This window comes from Bombina bombina, chromosome 2 (assembly GCF_027579735.1).
Source record: "Bombina bombina isolate aBomBom1 chromosome 2, aBomBom1.pri, whole genome shotgun sequence".
Classification (NCBI taxonomy): Eukaryota; Metazoa; Chordata; class Amphibia; order Anura; family Bombinatoridae; genus Bombina; species Bombina bombina.
Window position 1 is genome coordinate 800,058,620 of NC_069500.1, and position 21,500 is coordinate 800,080,119.

At 38.2% G+C, this 21,500-nt stretch overlaps 2 non-coding genes across 2 annotated transcripts; one reads left to right on the forward strand and one right to left on the reverse strand.

The window, feature by feature from the left end:
* Positions 1–4,241: 4,241 nt before the first annotated feature.
* On the reverse strand, positions 4,242–4,315 carry TRNAT-UGU (transfer RNA threonine (anticodon UGU)). Its single transcript has one exon. It is a non-coding gene; the product is annotated as a tRNA-Thr (tRNA).
* Positions 4,316–9,771: 5,456 nt separating this feature from the next.
* TRNAM-CAU (transfer RNA methionine (anticodon CAU)) lies at positions 9,772–9,845 on the forward strand. Its single transcript has one exon. It is a non-coding gene; the product is annotated as a tRNA-Met (tRNA).
* Positions 9,846–21,500: the final 11,655 nt, after the last annotated feature.

Here is a 21,500-nt window from a genome sequence, read left to right on the forward strand (position 1 = left end):
TATTCATATATTAGATAAACTTTCAAAACATAGATGAAATGATTTGAAACTAAGATTACATTTTTGTTTGTTTACAGCTGTTTAAGTCAATGGTAGAGGTCTACAAATCTTCTACCAATCTTAGTTTCAAATCATTTCATCTATGTTTTGAAAGTTTATCTAATATATGAATACAAAACATCTGGGAATCTTTATTATTCTTTTATATTTGCCCAGAATATTGATAAAAGACATGATTTGGGATTACTATTGAACTAGGAAGAATAAGTTGAACTATCTACATGTAAAATTTGAAAGGTAAGTCTTTAAAGTTGTAGAAATGTATTGTAATTACAATATACTAACCATTATTCTTTTACTAATGTTATGATATTCATTTAATCACTGAAGAAGTATTTTACTTTTATTTTTTTAAAATACTTATGCATACAGCAACTATCTCATCCCAATTTGTTACTCTTATCAATATTAATGTCCTGCTAGACCTTTTATGAATTTTTAAAAATCTTTTTTTTTTTTTTTTAAATATTTTTATTGAGGTTTTTTTGTCAAAACAAACAATTAGTAATTGCCAATACACATCATGACAAACAAAGATTAATACAAGGTAAACTGCTGACACATGTCAAATGAATATACCCAAGAGTTGGATGACAAATTACTTTCACATACTATACGATAAGTGCTATATTAACTGGACACCTACTACCTGATGTAAGCGACCACTGTTGGGTCACCTAGATTTACCGTGAACAGAATACAGAGTAGGTAGACATGACTTAAGGGGGGCCACTTATGGGTCCCTATTGAAAAACCTCTTTTTTTTTTTTTTTTTCTTGTTATATGAAAAGTATCAATATAAAGGTAAAATAATATGCTATAATATATTCTAAACTCCCTTAGTAGCAAATAGAATCCACTGTGAAGCCTTCCAACCAGTACCTGAAGGCATTTGCTGCTTTTGATTCGGACTCCCAAAAGGTCTCTAAAATATACTGTATGGAGAAAAACTCGATAGAACTGTTTAAGGAGGCCTACTGGTCTAAATGAAAAAGGTAGGACCCGCATTGTGGTATTATGTAAAGTAGGAGAGAGTACTAATGGAGTGAAGGAGGGTGCGGTATAAGTAAGAGAAACCGCTTGGTTAGTTCTCCTTGGTTAGGAGATGCATTACATAGAGGGGGGGGAGGTGGTAAAGTAAATGCGATGAATATAATATATGCCAAAGGAACCTTTTGAAATACCGGGCATCAATTATGATGTTACTATGTTAAGGAGAAAAATTAGTGGGGTTGTAAAAAACATAGGGAGTGTATGTGGATTATAGACTCATCTGACTAATAATGATGATCAGTCCTGCTGACCTGACTAGATAAGAGATATATTTGGGAAAATTGAAGCTTAAGGGATGTTAGTAAGTCAGGTGTAGGGGATGTTATTGAGAAAAACATACCAGCGTTCAGTGACACCCTAACAGCCATATATCAACTAAAGGGTAGGGGAAGGAATGAAATATTAACCATTTGGATCACATGGTGAGACCAAAATGTGGCTCTAGGGATAGGAGGCCTATGCGAGTGCTTATAGTAAATACTAGTGTTAATTTTTGTGGGGATACAACAATTAAAGGGAAGGGGGGGTGTATTACAGTAGGGGAGGGGGGGAGGCGAGAATTTGGGTGAGACAAATGGGATGTGGCCCATAAACTTAATGGCTGCTATAGGGGCCCTAATAGTACCTATATGGTGTGTACACCTAGGCCTAATACAAAAGTCTCCATTAAATGTGAGAGCTTACACTCCGTTGGAATCGTGCGAAAGGGGGACTTACCGCCTCGGCCGCTGGCAGCACGTCCCCCGAACAGAAAGATTATTAACATTAGTGTACAGGCATTCCAATGGAATAAAAAAAAGAGACATATAACTTAGACCTCTGAACCAGAATCTCTACGGCAGTAAAAAGGTGTGTGGGGAATTTTAATAAGGTTAGGTAATACAGGCAGGGTAGTCTCAAATGCGTGCTCAAGAAATCCAACCAGATATATATGAGAATACATAGGGGGTTAATACTAAATAGCTTCAGGATAACTCCTGCAGCAAAAATATAATAAACATATCAACTGTCTGTAAGAGTTGTCTATGATAAGAAAGGTCATCACCAAATTAGCTATAAATATATTTGTATACTGGCTCCTAAATTGCCCTGTGCTGACATCAACAGTTTTGCCACTAACTGGGGGAATAAAATCCGCATTGACGTAGAGTGCAGCACATGTATGGATAGCTATTAGGCTGCTAAATAGATGCAAACAAGAGGTGACAAAAAACATATGTACAATGTAAGTGAGTGGAATAACATATAGAACCTCATCTCATTGACTAGCATTAGCAATTGATGTGCAAGTTCTCCACTCACCATCCCACATATACCTAAAGCTATTATTGCATATAATATTTAACCTTTAGCAAGCATATTGTTGAACAAAGAAACAAATACAGCTTTTTTTTAAAAAATGATTCTAGGAATACAGTCACAAGGGTTAATTTTAGCCTTAATATTCTGAAGCCTTACTGAAACGCTAGTGCAAGCAGGGTCCTTGCTATGGAGACCCCTTTGAACTGTCGCAGCAAGTACAACCAAGACCAGATTTTTATAGATCTTCTGAAGCATTTTGCTGGTGCAATGTACATGTGGACTGCAAAGTATGGCAGGATGGCAAGACGTGGGGTCCACTTCTACTCATAAACATCAATACATGCTGTAGAGTAACAACGGTAAGGCAAAACTATAATAATCTTTGGGAGGCTGCAAAACATATAAGAGGGTAGAGGTGAACAGGTAATGCAGAGGAATAAGGTCCTAGACAGTTAAGTCAGCGAGGAAAACATGCATAATATGTAGTTCTGAGTCCATAATAAGTAAATTTACCCCACTCCGGTGCTCAATGATACAGAAAAGTCTCTAGTCCTGGGAACCCCAGCTTCAGGGTGGAAGGGCTCTCCAGTGCTTGTTTCTGTACAGTCAGTTATACTATATTGGGAGCCCAAAAAGATGAATGCAAGGTGCCCCACTCTGATGGTATCACTGTTGCAGTCACCGTTTGCTGTAGCCGCTAGAAGGTAGTAACTCACCGCATCAATGTCATTGCAATCACTCTCCAGCTCACTGAATGCGGTCGGACCAAGTGAAGCCTCCACGCGATGTATAGATAGGCCGGTAACAGGTGCTCGCTTCAGTTTAACATCAGCCCTGTCAGCCCTCTCCCCATCTCTCCTTGCATCTCCGGCTCTCAAAATTGGGCTGATCTCAGAAGCCTGCACAGTATGCTGCGTCTCCCGTACCTCCTGCAGTGACCCTGTAGATGCGGCCCCAACATCTTCTTTCTGCTGGGAGGGCAAGGTATTTAGATTCTGTAGCGGTCGTACTAATAGGGCAGAAACCCACGCAGTAAGGTGTATTTCAAGGCTCTGGAAGTACTCGTCAATGAGCTGCCGCCCATGTCGTTCCCAGGCCTCCATATCCATGCTGCGCCACAAGTGTAGTAGTTGAACTTCTTATTAAGGGAACCACCGCTGCTCTGAAAGCTGCAGAGTGACCGTGGCTAAGCTGGCCCGTATGCCTGGGGAGGATAAATAGTGTGTCCCTCTGAATCCTCAAGCGATATTTGTCCCAGCTGCCCCAGGGCTCAGTGAACAAAATGACAGCGTTCACCACATGGTGAAGTGGAAGGGCCAAAAAATTTTATGTATGACCCCTATATAGAGCTCTCGCCTACCCTTTGTCTTGAGGTGAATGTCTCTTATCTTTAGGATAATAAAATAAGGGATTGGAGGGTAAAAGGTCTAGGTATATCCCATACTTTAGTCTATATGCCAGGAGCTCTGCTCAGGCACGTCTGGTCTCTTCGGCAGTTGGCTCCGCCCCCTTTAAAAATCTTTTTATCATATAATGCTTTTTAAATAAATGAAAGGCACTGCTGAGATTTGAACTCAGGATCTCCTGTTTACTAGACAGGTGCTTTAACCAACTAAACCACAACACCTTGTAGTACCTGGTGTTTTTTTGTCTCAGAGGCTGACATAGAGTGAAATATTAAGAAAAAAACACATCCTATGTCATTTACATTTTAACATCCAATCAACAACTTATATTATCATGTAATTTAACACAAATTTTAATTATCCTTCATTGTATTTTAGAGACCTTTTTTCTATATCAATTAAATATGACAATTTTAGAGAAGGCACTGCTGAGATTTGAACTCAGGATCTCCTGTTTACAAGACAGGTGCTTTAACCAACTAAGCCACAGCGCCTGACAATAAACTGACTCTGGATGGTTTTTGTAGGAGTTGTTTTAGACATCTAAATAATAATGCATTTGAGCTTTTTTGTGTGTTCTGGGCTTTGGTACGTTTGTCGAGTGTTACAAATGAAAAATATATGAGATTTTTTTTATTTTTTATAAAATTAGCATGTGTTATTTTCTTTAATAAAGATTTGTAGGTTAGTGGATCTGCTTTAAACTATATTTTACAAATTAATGATAAATCAGATGGATTGAATTTTCTGTAAAATTTGCAGGTACTATTTTATTTGCTAAAAGAGATTTGATCATTAGTGGCTTCGTTTTGGACCATGCTTTTTGTGTTCAGGATCTCCTGTTTACGAGACAGGCGCTTTAACCAACTAAGCTACAGCGCCTGACAATAAACTAAATCTGGATGGCTTTTGTAGGAGTTGTTTTAGACATCTAAATAATAATGCATTTGAGCTTTTTTGTGTGTTCTGGGCTTTGGTATGTTTGTCGAGTGTTACAAATGAAAATTATATGAGATATTTTTTATTTTTTAAAATTGGCATGTGTTATTTTCTTTAATAAAGATTTGTAGGTTAGTGGATCTGCTTTAAACTATATTTTACAAATAAATGATAAATCAGATGGATTGAATTTTCTGTAAAATTTGCAGGTACTATTTTTTTTGCTAAAAGAGATTTGATCATTAGTGGCTTCGTTTTGGACCATGCTTTTTGTGTTCAGCCTCATCTAAAAGTTTTTATTTGTAGACACTTTTGATCAGTAGAAATTTATTTTTATATTATAATTTCTGAGAAAAAGCGAGCAGCTTTTTTTTCTTCTACTTTCAGAAGTAAAATTCTGGGAGGTTTAGGTTGAAATCTTATACATTTAAAGAAAAAAGCAATAGGGAAAATGCTGTCAACTGGATTCAAAAAGGCTTTTTAAGAAGATTTGTAGACCTCTACCATTGACTTAAACAGCTGTAAAAAAACAAAAATGTAATCTTAGTTTCAAATCATTTCATCTATGTTTTGAAAGTTTGTCTAATATATGAATACAAAACGTCTGGGAATCTTTATTATTCTTTTATATTTGCCCAGAATATTGATAAAAGACATGATTTGGGATTACTATTGAACTAGGAAGAATAAGTTGAACTATCTACATTTAAAATTTGAAAGGTAAGTCTTTAAAGTTGTAGAAATGTATTGTAATTACAATATACTAACCATTATTCTTTTACTAATGTTATGATATTCATTTAATCACTGAAGAAGTATTTTACTTTTATTTTTTTAAAATACTTATGCATACAGCAACTATCTTATCCCAATTTGTTACTCTTATCAATATTAATGTCCTGCTAGACCTTTTATGAATTTTTAAAAATCTTTTTATCATATAATGCTTTTATAACAGCTGTAAACAAACAAAAATGTAATCTTAGTTTCAAATCATTTCATCTATGTTTTGAAAGTTTATCTAATATATGAATACAAAACGTCTGGGAATCTTTATTATTCTTTTATATTTGCCCAGAATATTGATAAAAGACATGATTTGGGATTACTATTGAACTAGGATGATGTCCTGCTAGACCTGCTAGACCTTTTATGAATTTTTAAAAATCTTTTTATCATATAATGCTTTTTAAATAAATGAAAGGCACTGCTGAGATTTGAACTCAGGATCTCCTGTTTACTAGACAGGCACTTTAACCAACTAAGCCACAGCACCTTGTAGTACCTGGTGTTTTTTTTGTCTCAGAGGCTGACATAGAGTGAAATATTAAGAAAAAAACACATTCTATGTCATTTACATTTTAACATCCAATCAATAACTTATATTATCATGTAATTTAACACACATTTTAATTATCCTTCATTGTATTTTAGAGACCTTTATTCTTTTTTTTATATCAATTAAACAATTTTAGAGAAGGCACTGCTGAGATTCGAACTCAGGATCTCCTGTTTACGAGACAGGCGCTTTTTGTAGGAGTTGTTTTAGACATCTAAATAATAATGCACTTGAGCTTTTTTGTGTGTTCTGGGCTTTGGTACGTAGTTGGTTAAAGTGCCTGTCTCGTAAACAGGAGATCCTGAGTTTGAATCTCAGCAGTGCCTTTCATTTATTTAAAAGGCATTATATCATACAAAGGTTTTTAAAAATTCTTAAAAGGTCTAGCAGGACATCAATATTGTTAAGAGTAACAAATTGGAATAAGAAAGTTGCTGTATGCATAACCATAAGTACTTTAAAAAAATAAAAGTAAAACCCTTCTTCAGTGATTAAATGAATTTAATAACATTAGTAAAAGGATAATGGTTAGTATATTGTAATTACAGCACATTTCTACAACTTTAAAGACTTACCTTTCAAATTTTACATGTAGATAGTTCAACTTATTCTTCCTAGTTCAATAGTAATCCCAAATCATGTCTTTTATCAATATTCTGGGCAAATATAAAAGAATAATAATAATTGGAAGATTCCCAGACGTTTCTTCTTCATATATTAGATACACTTTCAAAACATAGATGAAATGATTTGAAACTAAGATTACATTTTTGTTTGTTTACAGCTGTTTAAGTCAATGGTAGAGGTCTACAAATTTCACAATCATCTGACCCACTTCGATATATGTTACTCAAGCATATTTTGATAAAAGTTGAATCATTATTGATATGAGTACTCACTGGAATAGGAAGATTTTTTAAACTTTGAGATTTTAATGTATAAACATCATTAATTGCACAGAATAAAATTTTTATTTAATATTTTAATGTATGCAGTAAACAACATAAAATCTTATTAAAAAGCCTATTTGAATCCAGTTGACAGCATTTTCCCTATTGCTTTTTTCTTTAAATGTATAAAATTTCACCCTAAGCATGTCTTTAATCAATATTCTGGGCAAATATAAAAGAATAATAATAATTGGAAGATTCCCAGACGTTTCATCTTCATATATTAGAGAAACTTTCAAAACATAGATGAAATGATTTGAAACTAAGATTACATTTTTGTTTGTTTACAGCTTTTTAAGTCAATGGTAGAGGCCTACAAATCATCTTAAAACGCATATTTGAATCCAGTTGACAACATTTTCCCTATTGCTTTTTTCTTTAAATGTGTAAGATTTCACCCTAAGTCTCCCAGAATTTTACTTCTGAAAGTAGAAGGAAAAAAAAGCTGCTCGCTTTTTCTCAGAAATTATAATATAAAAATAAATTTCTACTGATCAATAGTGTCTAGAAATACAAACTTTTAGATGAGGCTGAACACAAAAAGCATTGTCAAAAGTTAAGCCACTAATGATCAAATCTCTTTTAGCAAAATAGCAAAAAAAAATATTACCTGCAAATTTTACAGAAAATTCAATCCATCTGATTTATCATTTATTTGTAAAATATAGTTTAAAGCAAATCCATTAACCTACAAATCTTTATTAAAGAAAATAACACATGCTAATTTTATAAAAAATAAAAAAAATCTCATATATTTTTCATTTGTAACACTCGACAAACGTACCAAAGCCCAGAACACACAAAAAACCCTTAAATGCATTATTATTTAGATGTCTAAAACAACTCCTACAAAAACCATCCAGATTTAGTTTGTTGTCAGGCGCTGTGGCTTAGTTGGTTAAAGCGCCTGTCTCATAAACAGGAGATCCTGAGATTCCCAGACGTTTCGTCTTCATATATTAGAGAAACTTTCAAAACATAGATGAAATGATTTGAAACTAAGATTACATTTTTGTTTGTTTACAGCTGTTTAAGTCAATGGTAGAGGTCTATAAATCTTCTTAAAAAGCCTTTTTGAATCCAGTTGACAGCATTTTCCCTATTGCTTTTTTTCTTTAAATGTATAAGATTTCACCCTAAACCTCCCAGAATTTTACTTCTGAAAGTAGAAGAAAAAAAAGCTGCTCGCTTTTTCTCAGAAATTATAATATAAAAATAAATTTCTACTGATCAATAGTGTCTACAAATAAAAACTATTAGATGAGGCTGAACACAAAAAGCATGGTCCAAAACGAAGCCACTAATGATCAAATCTCTTTTAGCAAAAAAAATATTACCTGCAAATTTTACAGAAATTTCAATCCATCTGATTTATCATTTATATGTAACACTCGACAAACGTACCAAAGCCCAGAACACACAAAAAACCTCAAATGCATTATTATTTAGATGTCTAAAACAACTCCTACAAAAACCATCCAGAGTTACTTAATTGTCAGGCGCTGTGGCTTAGTTGGTTAAAGCGCCTGCTTTGTAAAAAGGAGATCCTGAGTTCGAATCTCAGCAGTGCCTTCTCTAAAATTGTCATATTTAATTGATATAAAATAAAGAATAAAGGTCTCTAAAATATAATGAAGGATAATTAAAATGTGTGTTAAATTACATGATAATATAAGTTGTTGGATGTTAAAATGTAAATGACATAGAATGTGTTTTTTTCTTAATATTTCACTCTATGTCAGCCTCTGAGACAAAAAACCCACCAGGTACTACAAGGTGCTGTGGCTTAGTTGGTTAAAACACCTGTCTAGTAAACAGGAGATCAAGAGTTCAAATCTCAGCAGTGCCTTTCCTTTATTTAAAAAGCATTATATGATAAAAAGGTTTTTAAAAATTCATAAAAGGTCTAGCAGGACATCAATATTGATAAGAGTAACAAATTGGGATGAGATAGTTGCTGTATGCATAAGTACTTTAAAAAAATAAAAGTAAAATACTTCTTCAGTGATTAAATGAATATCATAACATTAGTAAAAGAATAATGGTTAGTATATTGTAATTACAATACATTTCTTCAACTTTAAAGACTTACCTTTCAAATTTTACATGTAGATAGTTCAACTTATTCTTCCTAGTTCAATAGTAATCCCAAATCATGTCCTTTATCAATATTCTGTCCAAATATAAAAGAATAATAAAGATTCCCAGACGTTTTGTATTGATATATTAGATAAACTTTCAAAACATAGATGAAATGATTTGAAACTAAGATTACATTTTTGTTTGTTTACAGCTGTTTAAGTCAATGGTAGAGGTCTACAAATCTTCTTAAAAAGCCCTTTTGAATCCAGTTGACAGCATTTTCCCTATTGCTTTTTTCTTTAAATGTATAAGATTTCACCCTAAACCTCCCAGAATTTTACTTCTGAAAGTAGAAGAAAAAAAAGCTGCTCGCTTTTTTTATTACAGAAAATACAAACCATCTGATTTATTGTTAATTTGTAAAACATGGTTTAAAGCAAATTCACTAAACAGCAGACTTTTTTAAAAGAAAATATTGCATGCTATTTTTACAGAAAATACAAACAATCTCATATATCATTCATTTGTAAACTAGACAAAGGTACCAAAATCCTGGACACACAAAAAAACCCCTAATGTATTTTTATTTAGAGGTCTAAAACTACTCCTACAAAAACATTCAAGAATTGCTTTATTATGGGGTGCTGTGGCTTAGTTGGTTAAAGCACCTGTCTCATAAACAGGAAATGCTGAGTTCGAATCTCAGAAGCACCTCCGATCAATTTAACTTATTTGAAAACTTCTCTAAATCACATCTGAGGATAAGTATATCGTCTTTTCAATTACATGATAATATAAGTTATTAGGGTTATACAAAATGTAGTAAAAACACAAATGGCAAGATATGGTTTTTTTACTTAAAGGGACAGTCTACACCAAAATTTTTCTTATTTAAAAAGATAGATAATCCCTTTATTACCCATTCCCCGTTTTTGCATAACCAACACAGTTATATTAATATACTTTTTACCTCTGTGATTACCTTGTATCTAAGCCTCTGCAGACAGCCTCCTTATCTAAGTGCCTTTGACAGACATGCAGTGTAGTCAATCAGTGAAGACTCCTAAATAACTTCACGGGAGTGAGCACAATGTTATCTATATGACACATGTGAACTTGCACAGTCTAACTGTGAAAAACTTTCAAAATACTCTGAGCTAGGAGGCGGTTTTCAACTGCTTAGAAATCAGTTTGAGCCTAACTAGTTTTAGCTTTTCAAAAATACCACCAAGGGAACAAAGCAAATTTGATGATAAAAGTAAATTGGAAAGTTGTTTAAAATTGCTGCCCTATCTGAATCATGAAAGTTTAGTTTTGACTTTACTGTCCCTTTAATATCTTGGTAGAGGTTTAAAAATGTCACATTCATCTGACCCACTTCAATAAATGTTACTCAAGCACATTTTGATAAAAGTTGAATCATTATTGACATTAGTACTCACTGGAACAAGACGATTTTGTAAAGTTTGAGATTTTAATGTATACACATATGAATTGCTTAGAGTAACATTTAAATTTAAATAGACAAATGTACCAAAAAAAAAAAACCTCTAATGTATTTTTATTTAGAGGTCTAAAACCACTCCTACAAAAACATTCAAGGATTGCTTGATTATGGGTTGCTGTGGCTTAGTTGGTTAAAGCGCCTGTCTTGTAAACAGGAGATCCTGATTTTGAATCTCAGCAGCACCTTAGATCAACTTAACTTATTTAAAAACTTCTCTAAATCATATCTGAGGATAAATATAGCGTCTTTTAAATTACATGATAATATAAGTTGTTAGGGTTATACAAAATGTAGTAAAAACACAAACGACAAGGTATGTTTTTTTAACTTATTATCTTGTACATTACCAGCCTCTAAGACCAAAACAGCACATAGTACTAACAGGTGCTGTGGCTTAGTTGGTTAAAGTGCCTGTTTAGTAAACAGGAGATCCTGAGTTCAAATCCCAGCAGTGCCTTTCTTCTTAAAACAAGTATCTTACGATGAAAACGTTTTTAAAAATAGGTAAAAGGAAGAGCCGGAAGTCAATATTGATAAGAGCAACAAATTGCGATAAGTTGCTGTATGCATAAATACTTTAAAAAAATAAAAGTAAAATACTTCTTCGGTGATTAAATGAATGTCATAACATTAGTAAAAGAATAATGGTTAGTATATTGTAATTACAACAAATTTATACTAATTTAAAGAGTTACCTTTCAAATTTTACATGTAAATAGTTCAACTTATTCTTTCTAGTTCAATAGTAATCCCAAATCATGTCTTATATTAATACTCTGGGCAAATATAAAAGAATCATAATAACTGGAATATTCCCAGAAGTTTCTTCTTCTTATATTGGATTAACATATATGAAATAATTTGAAACTAAGATTATATTTTTGTATGTCAATGGTAGAGGTTTAAAAATGTCACGATCATTTGCCCCAGTTCGATAAATGTTATTACAGAAAATACAAACAATCTGATTTATTGTTAATTTGTAAAACATGGTTTAAAGCAAATCCACTAAACTACAAACTTTTTTTAAAGAAAATATCACATGCTATTTTTACAGAAAATACAATCTCATATATCATTCATTTGTAAACTAGACAAACGTACCAAAGTCCTGGACACACAAAAAAACCTCTAATGTATTTTTATTTAGCGATCTAAAACCACTCCTTCAAAAACATTCACGGATTGCTTTATAATGGGCTGCTGTGGCTTAGTTGGTTAAAGCACCTGTCTCATAAACAGGAAATCCAGAGTTCGAATCTCAGCAGCTCCTTCGATCAAGTTCAACTTATTTGAAAACTACTCTAAATCATATCTGAGGATAAATATAGTGTCTTTTAAATTACATGCTAATTAGTGATGTCGCGAACCTAAAATTTTGCATTTGCAAACAGCAAACGCAAACTTCTGCAAAAGTTTGCGAACGGGCGAACCGGGCGAACCGCCATTGACTTCAATAGGCAGGCGAATTTTAAAACCCACAGGGACTCTTTCTGGCCACAAAAGTGATGGAAAAGTTATTTCAAGGGGACTAACACCTGGACTGTGGCATGCCGGAGGGGGATCCATGGCAAAACTCCCATGGAAAATTACATAGTTGATGCAGAGTCTGTTAATCCATAAAGGGCATAGATCACCTAAAATTCCTAAATTGTTTGGAATAACGTGCTTTAAAACATCAGGAATGATGTTGTATCGTTCATGTAGTGTAAGGGTTACGCACGCTTCACAGTGACAGACCAAACTTCACGTTTAACGCACCGCAAACAACCGCAAACAGTCCATTTGCACAACCGCAAAACTCCCCATTTGCACAAGGTTGGATACCAAGCTAGCCATGTCCGTTCCTTGTCCTCACTGATGTCACTGCGCGTGCAATCACTTCCTGGGGTAACAGAAAATGCTCCACCCACAAGATGCTCCTATTATATTACTGCACTGAGGATGCTGCCTGTATCTGTGTGTCCTGCTCCCTGGCCGGAGAGCACAGGGGACACCAGGTCGAGCTGCTGAATGAGGCTTCTGAGAAGAAGAAAAAGAAACTGAGAAATGTTCTGCAGAAACTGACCACAAAGAGAGAGGAGACTGAGAAAAGAGTCCAGAGTCTGCAGAAGCACAGCAGAGGGGTGCAAGAGAAAGCAACTGGCATAACAGAGAGACTCATTGCCCTGATTAGGGACATCAGGAAACAGCTGGAAGACCTAGAGAAGCGAGTCCTGAGTGAGATCACCCGGCAGCAGGAGCAGGTTTTACTCACAATCTCTGATTTGATCCAGCAGCTGGGAAAAAGAGAACGACGAGCTAACCAGGAAGATTTGTCACATTGAGGAGCTGTGCAACATGACTGACCCATTAACTGTCCTACAAGAACAGGAATCACACAGAGATGAGATGCTTGGTTGGTCCTCCTACTTCCAAGTTCCAATTTGGGGCACTGCGCGTGCAATCTAATATGCCACCAGATAGGAGTGGTGTGTTAACTAGTACTATTCTTATCAGTTTAATCCCTGTTACGTACCCTATCAGGGGACGTGTATATGGCATCGATTTTAGGAACCCGGAGATGATTTTAGGAACCGGGAGATGGAAAAAGATGCTTGGTCGGTCTGGCCACGAGATAGATAGATAGATACATAGATTAGATAGATAGATCAATAGATGCAATAGATACATTTGATGATATATACGATAGATAGATTTGATAGATAAATAGATAGATTTGATAGATAGATAGATAATTTCCCAGACAGAGAATTACAAGACGGGCGGTCTGTGACCCATGGTAAGGTTCCCAGAGGCAGTTGCGGCGCCCAAGGCTCTGATTATAGCAGAGCACTCTGTGTATCTGCCCTCGGCCGAAATCAGAATATTCTTTAGCTTTCTGTCTGTCGGCCAAATGTCCGTCTGCCAAATGTCCGTCTGCCAAATGTCCTTCTGCATTTTGTCAGAGCACCGCGTGCAATCTACTGTGCCACCAGATAGGAGTGGTGTGTTAACTAGTACTATTCTTATCAGTTTAATCCCTGTTACGTCCCCTATCAGGGGATGTGTATATGGCATTGATTTTAGGAACTGGGAGATGGAAAAAGATGCTTGGACACCCAGTACAGGTCGTTCTCCTTCAGCCTTTTTATACGAGGGTCCCGACCCTCAACAGGCAAGACAGCATGAAAGACCCCATATGCCATTACTTCCTTTTGCACAATCGAGTACAGGTATGGGATCGATTTTAGGAACCCAGAGATAATTTTAGGAACCGGGAAATGGAAAAAGATGCTTGGACACCCAGTACAGGTCGTTCTCCTTCAGCCTTTTTATACGAGGGTCCCACCCTCAACAGGCCAGACAGTTTGAAAGACCCCATATGCCATGACTTTCTTTTGCACAATTGAGTACAGGTATGGCATTGATTTTAGGAACCCGGAGATAATTTTTAGGAACCGGGAGATGGAAAAAGATGCTTGGACACCCAGTACAGGTCGTTCTCCTTCAGCCTTTATATACGAGGGTCCCCGACCCTCAACAGGCACGACAGCATGAAAGACCGCATATGCCATTACTTCCTTTTGCACAATCGAGTACAGGTATGGCATTGTTTTTAGGATTTGATAGATAAATAGATAGATTTGATAGATAGATAATTTCCCAGACAGAGAATTTTACAAGACGTGCGGTCTTGGACCCATGGTAAGGTTACTTCCTTTTGCACAATCGAGTACAGGTTGGGTATTGCCTTTAGTGCAAAGAAATTTCAGCCGTGTACCTTCCACTGCGGTGTCCCCTATCAGGGGACGTGTATATGGCATGGATTTTAGGAACCGGGAGATGGAAAAAGATGCTTGGTCGGACCTCCTACTTCAAATTTGGGGCACTGCGTATGCAATCTACTGTGCCACCAGATATGAGTGGTGTGTTAAGTAGTACTATTCTTAGCAGTTTAATCCCTGTTATGTGCCATTTTTTTGGTTTGGGTTTTGAAGCCACAGTGCAGCAGCAGAGGCCAGAAAAATTAGGCATGTACACATGCCTGAAAAATTAGGTATTGTTGCAGCCGCTGCTGTAGAAAAATTGATGTTTGCGGCCAGAAAAATTGATGTTTGTTTGACAGTTAGAAAGTGCCCTAAAAGATTGCGGCTTGAACCCTAGTTGTTGGCGGATAAGTCACGCAAGTCATCTGGCATTCGAAGATAAAATACAGCAGCGTGTGGACCATTTTTAGCCCAAGGCAGCTCATCTCATCATGCCTTTTTTACTTGAATGTATCGCCCAATGTCAGTCCCTTCAGGATCCATCCCTCATTCATTTTAATAAAGGTGAGATAATCAAGACTTTTTTGACCTAGGCAACTTCTCTTTTCAGTGACAATACCTCCTGCTGCACTGAAGGTCCTTTCTGACCGGACCCTTGAAGCGGGGCAGGCCAGAAGTTCGATTGCAAATTGGGATAGCTCAGGCCACAGGTCAAGCCTGCACACCCAGTAGTCAAGGGGTTCATCGCTCCTCAGAGTTTCGAGATCTGCAGTTAATGCGAGGTAGTCTGCTACCTGTCGGTTGAGTTGTTCTCTGAGGCTGGATCCCGAAGGGCTGTGGCGATGCATAGGAGTTAAAAAGGTCCGCATGTCCTCCATCAACAACACATCTGGAAAGCGTCCTGTCCTTGCCGACGTGGTCTTGGGAGGAGGAGTATTACTTTCATCTCTTCCCCTGTTAGATTCCCGTTGTGCTGTGACATCACCCTTATACGCTGTGTAAAGCATACTTTTTAATTTATTTTTGAACTGCTCCATCCTTTCCGACTTGCAGGAATTCGGTAATATTTCAGTCACTTTATGCTTATACCGGGGTCTAGTAGCGTGGACACCCACTACAGTTCGTTCTCCTTTAGCTTTTTTATACGAGTGTCCCTCAACAGGCATGACAGCATGAAAGACCCCATTTGCACAAGGTACTCATGTCCCGTTCCTCGTCCACACTGATCTCACTGAAGGTATCTTCTTCCCCCCAGCCACGTACAACACCATGGGTACCAGATAGGTGACAACAACGAGCACCCTGGGATGCCTGTTGTGCTTGGTCTTCCTCCTCCTCCTCCTCCTCAAAGCCACATTCCTCCTCTGACTCCTCTTCCTCACAATCCTCTTCCTGCATTGCCACTGGTCCAGCAAGCGATGCTGATAAGGCTGTTTCTGGTGGTGATGGAGACCACAACTCTTCCTCTTCACGCTCATCTACGGCCTGATCCAGCACTCTTCGCAGGGCACGCTCCAGGAAGAAAACAAATGGTATGATGTCACTGATGGTGCCTTCGGTGCGACTGACTAGGTTTGTCACCTCCTCAAAAGGACACATGAGCCTACAGACATTGCGCATGAGCGTCCAGTAACGTGGCAAAAAAATCCCCAGCTCCTCAGTGGCTGTCCTAGCACCCCGGTCATACAAATACTCATTAACAGCTTTTTCTTGTTGGAGCAGGCGGTCGAACATTAGGAGTGTTGAATTCCAACGTCTTGGGCTGTCGCAAATCAAGCGCCTCACTGGTAGGTTGTTTTGCCGCTGGATAAGTGCGCATTGGCCGTGTAGGAATGCCTGAAATGGCCACACACCTTCCTGGCCTGCTTCAGGACGTCCTGTAAGCCTGGGACCTTTTGCACAAAGCATTGTACAATCAGATTACACACATGTGCCATTAACGGCACATGTGTCAACTTGCCCAATTTCAATTTCAATGCCGCCACCAAATTACTTCCATTTTCAGAAACCACTTTGCCGATCTCCAGTTGGTGCGGAGTCAGCCACTGATCCACCTGTGCATTCAGGGCGGACAGGAGTGCTGCTGCGGTGTGACTCTCTGCTTTCAGGCAAGTCAACCCCAAGACGGCGTGACACTGCTGTATCCGGGATGTGGAAAAGTACCTGGGGAGCTGGGGGGTGCCGTTGATGTGGAGCAAGATGCAGCAGCAGAAGAGGACTCAGCCGAGGAGGTTATGGAAGAGGATGGAGTAGGAGGAGTAGAGGAGGTGGCAGCAGGCCTGCATGCAAGTCGTGGTGGTGTCACCAACTCCTCTGCAGAACCAGGCATTCCATGCTTGGCAGCCGTCAGCAGGTTTACCCAATGCACAGTGTAGGTGATATACCTGCCCTGACCATGCTTTGCAGACCAGCTATTAATGGTCAGATGGACCCTTGCCCCAACAATGTGTGCCAGACATGCCATTACTTCCTTTCGCACAATCAAGTACAGGTTGGGGATTGCCTTTTGTGCAAAGAAATTTCACCCGGGTACCTTCCACTGCGGTGTCCCAATAGCTACAAATTTTTTGAACGCCTCAGACTCCACCAGCTTGTATGGTAAAAGCTGGTGGGCTAACAGTTCAGACAAGCCAGCAGTCAGATGCCGGGCAAGGGGGTGACTTGGTGACATTGGCTTCTTACGCTCAAACATGTCCTTGACAGACACCTGACTGTGGGCAGATGAGCAGGAACTGCTCCGGAAGAGAGACGGATTGGCGGATGGTTGAGAGGGGGCAAGGAACACAGCAGTGGTTGACGTGGCTGAAGATGCTGGACCAGGAGGAGGATGGCGGCTTTGAGTTTGTGTGCTGCTTGTCCTCATGTGTTCATCCCATAGTCGTTTGTGATGTGAGATCATGTGCCTTCGCAAAGCAGTTGTACCTAGGTGGGTGTTGGACTTCCCATGACTCAGTTTCTTTTGGCACAGGTTGCAAATGGCATTGCTGTTGTCAGAGGCAGACACATAAAAAAATGCCACACTGCTGAGCTCTGCGATGATGGCATTCTGGTGGTGGCAACAGCATGCATTGATTGGCGTGCTGTCTGGCTGACCCCGGGTGCCGATGCATGCTGTCTGACTGTGCCACTAGCCTTGCGACGACCTCCCCCTGCTTCCAACTCATCTTCTCCTCCTCTCTGTCTCCCCATCTGAACTTTCCACCTGTTCTTCTTCTCTTCTAACGGGCGCCCACGTGACATCCACGGACGCATCGTCATCATCAACCCCTTCACTTGTATCTGACAACTCAACAACGGAAGCAACGGCGAGTACAACATCATCATCATCACACCGTGCATCGTCCATGTCTGTAATGCTGCCTGACTGAGACATATCACAGTTATCCACATCCTCTGTCAATGATGGTTGCGCATCACTTATTTCTTCACACTGAGGTGTACATAACTCCTCTGACAGATCAAGTGAGGCAGCTCTGGTGCTAGTGTCGGTGGTGGTGGCAGGCGGGCGAGTGGTAAGTTGAGAGGTGCCCGAAGCTAAGCTAGAGGAGGAGGATGGTGCGTAAAGGTTACGAGCGGAAGCTGTAGAAGATTGGGTGTCCTGTGTTATAAAGTCAACTATTTCATCAGACATTATTCTATGGCCAAAGGGAATCACAGCACCACAACCACGATGGCCCCTGCGGGTTGGCCTGCCTCTGCCTGTCATTTTTTTTTTAAATTAGTGCTACTATGCGTGCAAGCTACTGTGAGTGGGCACAGTATACGCTGTGAGCCTGACTGATGTTTCACAGTCAAAAATTTATTTTTTATTTTTAATTGTACACTGACACTACTATTAAACAAGATAATATGAGTGGTGGCACTGGTGAAGTGGGCACAGTATACGCTGTGAGCCTGACACAAAAAGCAGACTGATGTTTCACAGTCAAAATAGTTATTTTTATTTTTAAAATGTATACTTACACTACTATTAAACAAGATAATATGAGTGGTGGCACTGGACAAGTGGGCACAGTATACGCTGTGAGCCTGACACAAAAAAGCAGACTGATGTTTCACAGTCAATTTTTTTTTTTTTTTTAAATGTACACTTACACTACTATTAAACAAGATAATATGAGTGGTGGCACTGGACAAGTGGGCACAGTATACGCTGTGAGCCTGACACAAAAAAGCAGACTTATGTTTCACAGTCAAAATATTTTTTTTATTTTTAAAATGTACACTTACACTACTATTAAACAAGATAATATGAGTGGTGGCACTGGGCAAGTGGGTACAGTAAACACTGTGAGCCTGACACAAAAAAGCAGACTTATGTTTCACAGTCAAAATAGTTATTTTATTTTTAAAATGTACACTTACACTACTATTAAACAAGATAATATGAGTTGTGGCACTGGGCAAGTGGGCACAGTATATGCTGTTAGCCTGACATAAAAAAGCAGAATGATGTTTCACAGTCAAAATAGTTTTTTTATTTTTAAATGTACACTTACACTACTATTAAGCAAGATAATATGAGTGGTGGCACTGGGCAAGTGGGCACAGTATACGCTGTGAGTCTGACACAAAAATGCAGACATGTTTCACAGTCAAAATAGTTATTTTATTTTTAAAATGTACACTTACACTACTATTAAACAAGATAATATGAGTTGTGGCACTGGGCAAGTGGGCACAGTATATGCTGTTAGCCTGACACAAAAAAGCAGACTGATGTTTCACAGTCAAAATAGTTTTTTTATTTTTAAATGTACACTTACACTACTATTAAGCAAGATAATATGAGTGGTGACACTGGGCAAGTGGGCACAGTATACGCTGTGAGCCTGACACAAAAAAGCAGACTGATGTTTCACAGTCAAAATAGTTATTTTATTTTTAAAATGTACACTTACACTACTATTACACAAGATAATATTAGTGGTGGCACTGGACAAGTGGGCACAGTATACGCTGTGAGCCTGACACAAAAAAGCAGACTGATGTTTCACAGTCAAAATAGTTTTTTTATTTTTAAATGTACACTTACACTACTATTAAACAAGATAATATGAGTGGTGGCACTAGGCAAGTGGGCACAGTATACGCTGTGAGCCTGACACAAAAAAGCAGACTGATGTTTCACAGTCAAAATAGTTTTTTTATTTTTAAAATGTACACTTACACTACTATAAAACAAGATAATATGAGTGGTGGCACTGGGCAAGTGGGCACAGTATATGCTGTGAGCCTGACACAAAAAAGCAGACTGATGTTTCACAGTCAAATTTTTTTTTATTTTTAAATGTACACTTACACTACTATTAAACAAGATAATGTGAGTGGTGGCACTGGGCAAGTGAGCACAGTATATGCTGTGAGCCTGACACACATGCTGGCAGTGGCAGGCTGGCCTGGCAACTGAAATTAGATTACACTAGCAGACTGATGTAAAAGTTTTTTTTTTTTTTTTAAATTACACTACTGTTACACCAGATATGACTGGTGGTGGCACTGAGAAAGAAGGTACAGTATATGCTGTGAGTCTGACACACAGACTGGCAGTGGCAGGTTGGCCTGACAACTGAAATTAGATTACACTAGCAGACTGATATAAAAAAAAAAATTAAATTTACACTACTGTTACACCAGATATGAGTGGTGGCACTGACCAAGTAGGCACAGTATATGCTGTGAGCCTGACACACAGGCTGGCAGTGGCAGGCGGGCAACTGCTATTAGATTACACTAGCAAACTGATGTAATTTTTTTTTTTTCAATTTACACTACTGTTACACCAGATATGAGTGGTGGCACTGAGCAAGTAGGCACAGTATATGATGTGAGCTTGACACACAGGCTGGAAGTGGCTGGCTGGCCTGGCAACTGAAATTAGATTACACTAGCAGACTGATGTAAATGTTTTTTTAAAAAAAATTTACACTGCTGTTACAACAGATATGACTGGTGGTGGCACTAAGAAAGAAGGCACAGTATATGCTGTGAGCCTGGCACACAGGCTGGCAGTGGCAGGCTGGCCTGGCAACTGAAATTAGATTACACTAGCAGACTGATATAAAAGTTTTTTTTAAAATTTACACTACTGTTACACCAGATATGAGCGGTGGCACTGAGCAAGTAGGCACAGTATATGCTGTGAGCCTGACACACAGGCTCGCAGTAGCAGGCGGGCAACTACTATTATATTACACTAGCAAACTGATGTAAAAGTTTTTTTTTTTTTAAATTTACACTACTGTTACACCAGATATGAGTGGTGGCACTGAGCAAGTAGGCACAGTATATGCTGTGAGCCTGACACACAGGCTGGCAGTGGCAGGCTGCCCTGGCAACTGAAATTAGATTACACTAGCAGACTGATTTAAAAGTTTTGTTTTTTAAATTTACACTAATGTTACACCAGATATGAGTGGTGGCACTGAGCAAGTAGGCACAGTATATGCTGTGAGCCTGACACACAGGCTGGCAGTGGCAGGTGGGCAACTGTTATTAGATTACACTAGCAAACTGATGTAGAAGTTTTTTTTTTGTAAATTTACACTACTGTCACACCAGATATGAGTGGATGGCACTGAGCAAGTAGGCACAGTATATGCTGTGAGCCTGACACACAGGCTGGCAGTGGCAGGCTGGTCTGGCAACTGAAATTAGATTACACTAGCAGACTGATGTAAAAGTTTTTTTTTTTTAAATTTACACTAATGTTATATGCTGTGAGCCTGACACACAGGCTGGCAGTGGCAGGTGGGCAACTGTTATTAGATTACACTAGCAAACTGATGTAGAAGTTTTTTTTTTGTAAATTTACACTAATGTTACACCAGATATGAGTGGTGGCACTGAGCAAGTAGGCACAGTATATGCTGTGAGCCTGACACACAGGCTGGCAGTGGCAGGTGGGCAACTGTTATTAGATTACACTAGCAAACTGATGTAGAAGTTTTTTTTTTGTAAATTTACACTACTGTCACACCAGATATGAGTGGATGGCACTGAGCAAGTAGTCACAGTATATGCTGTGAGCCTGACACACAGGCTGGCAGTGGCAGGCTGGCCTGGCAACTGAAATTAGATTACACTAGCAGACTGATGTAAAAGTTTTTTTTT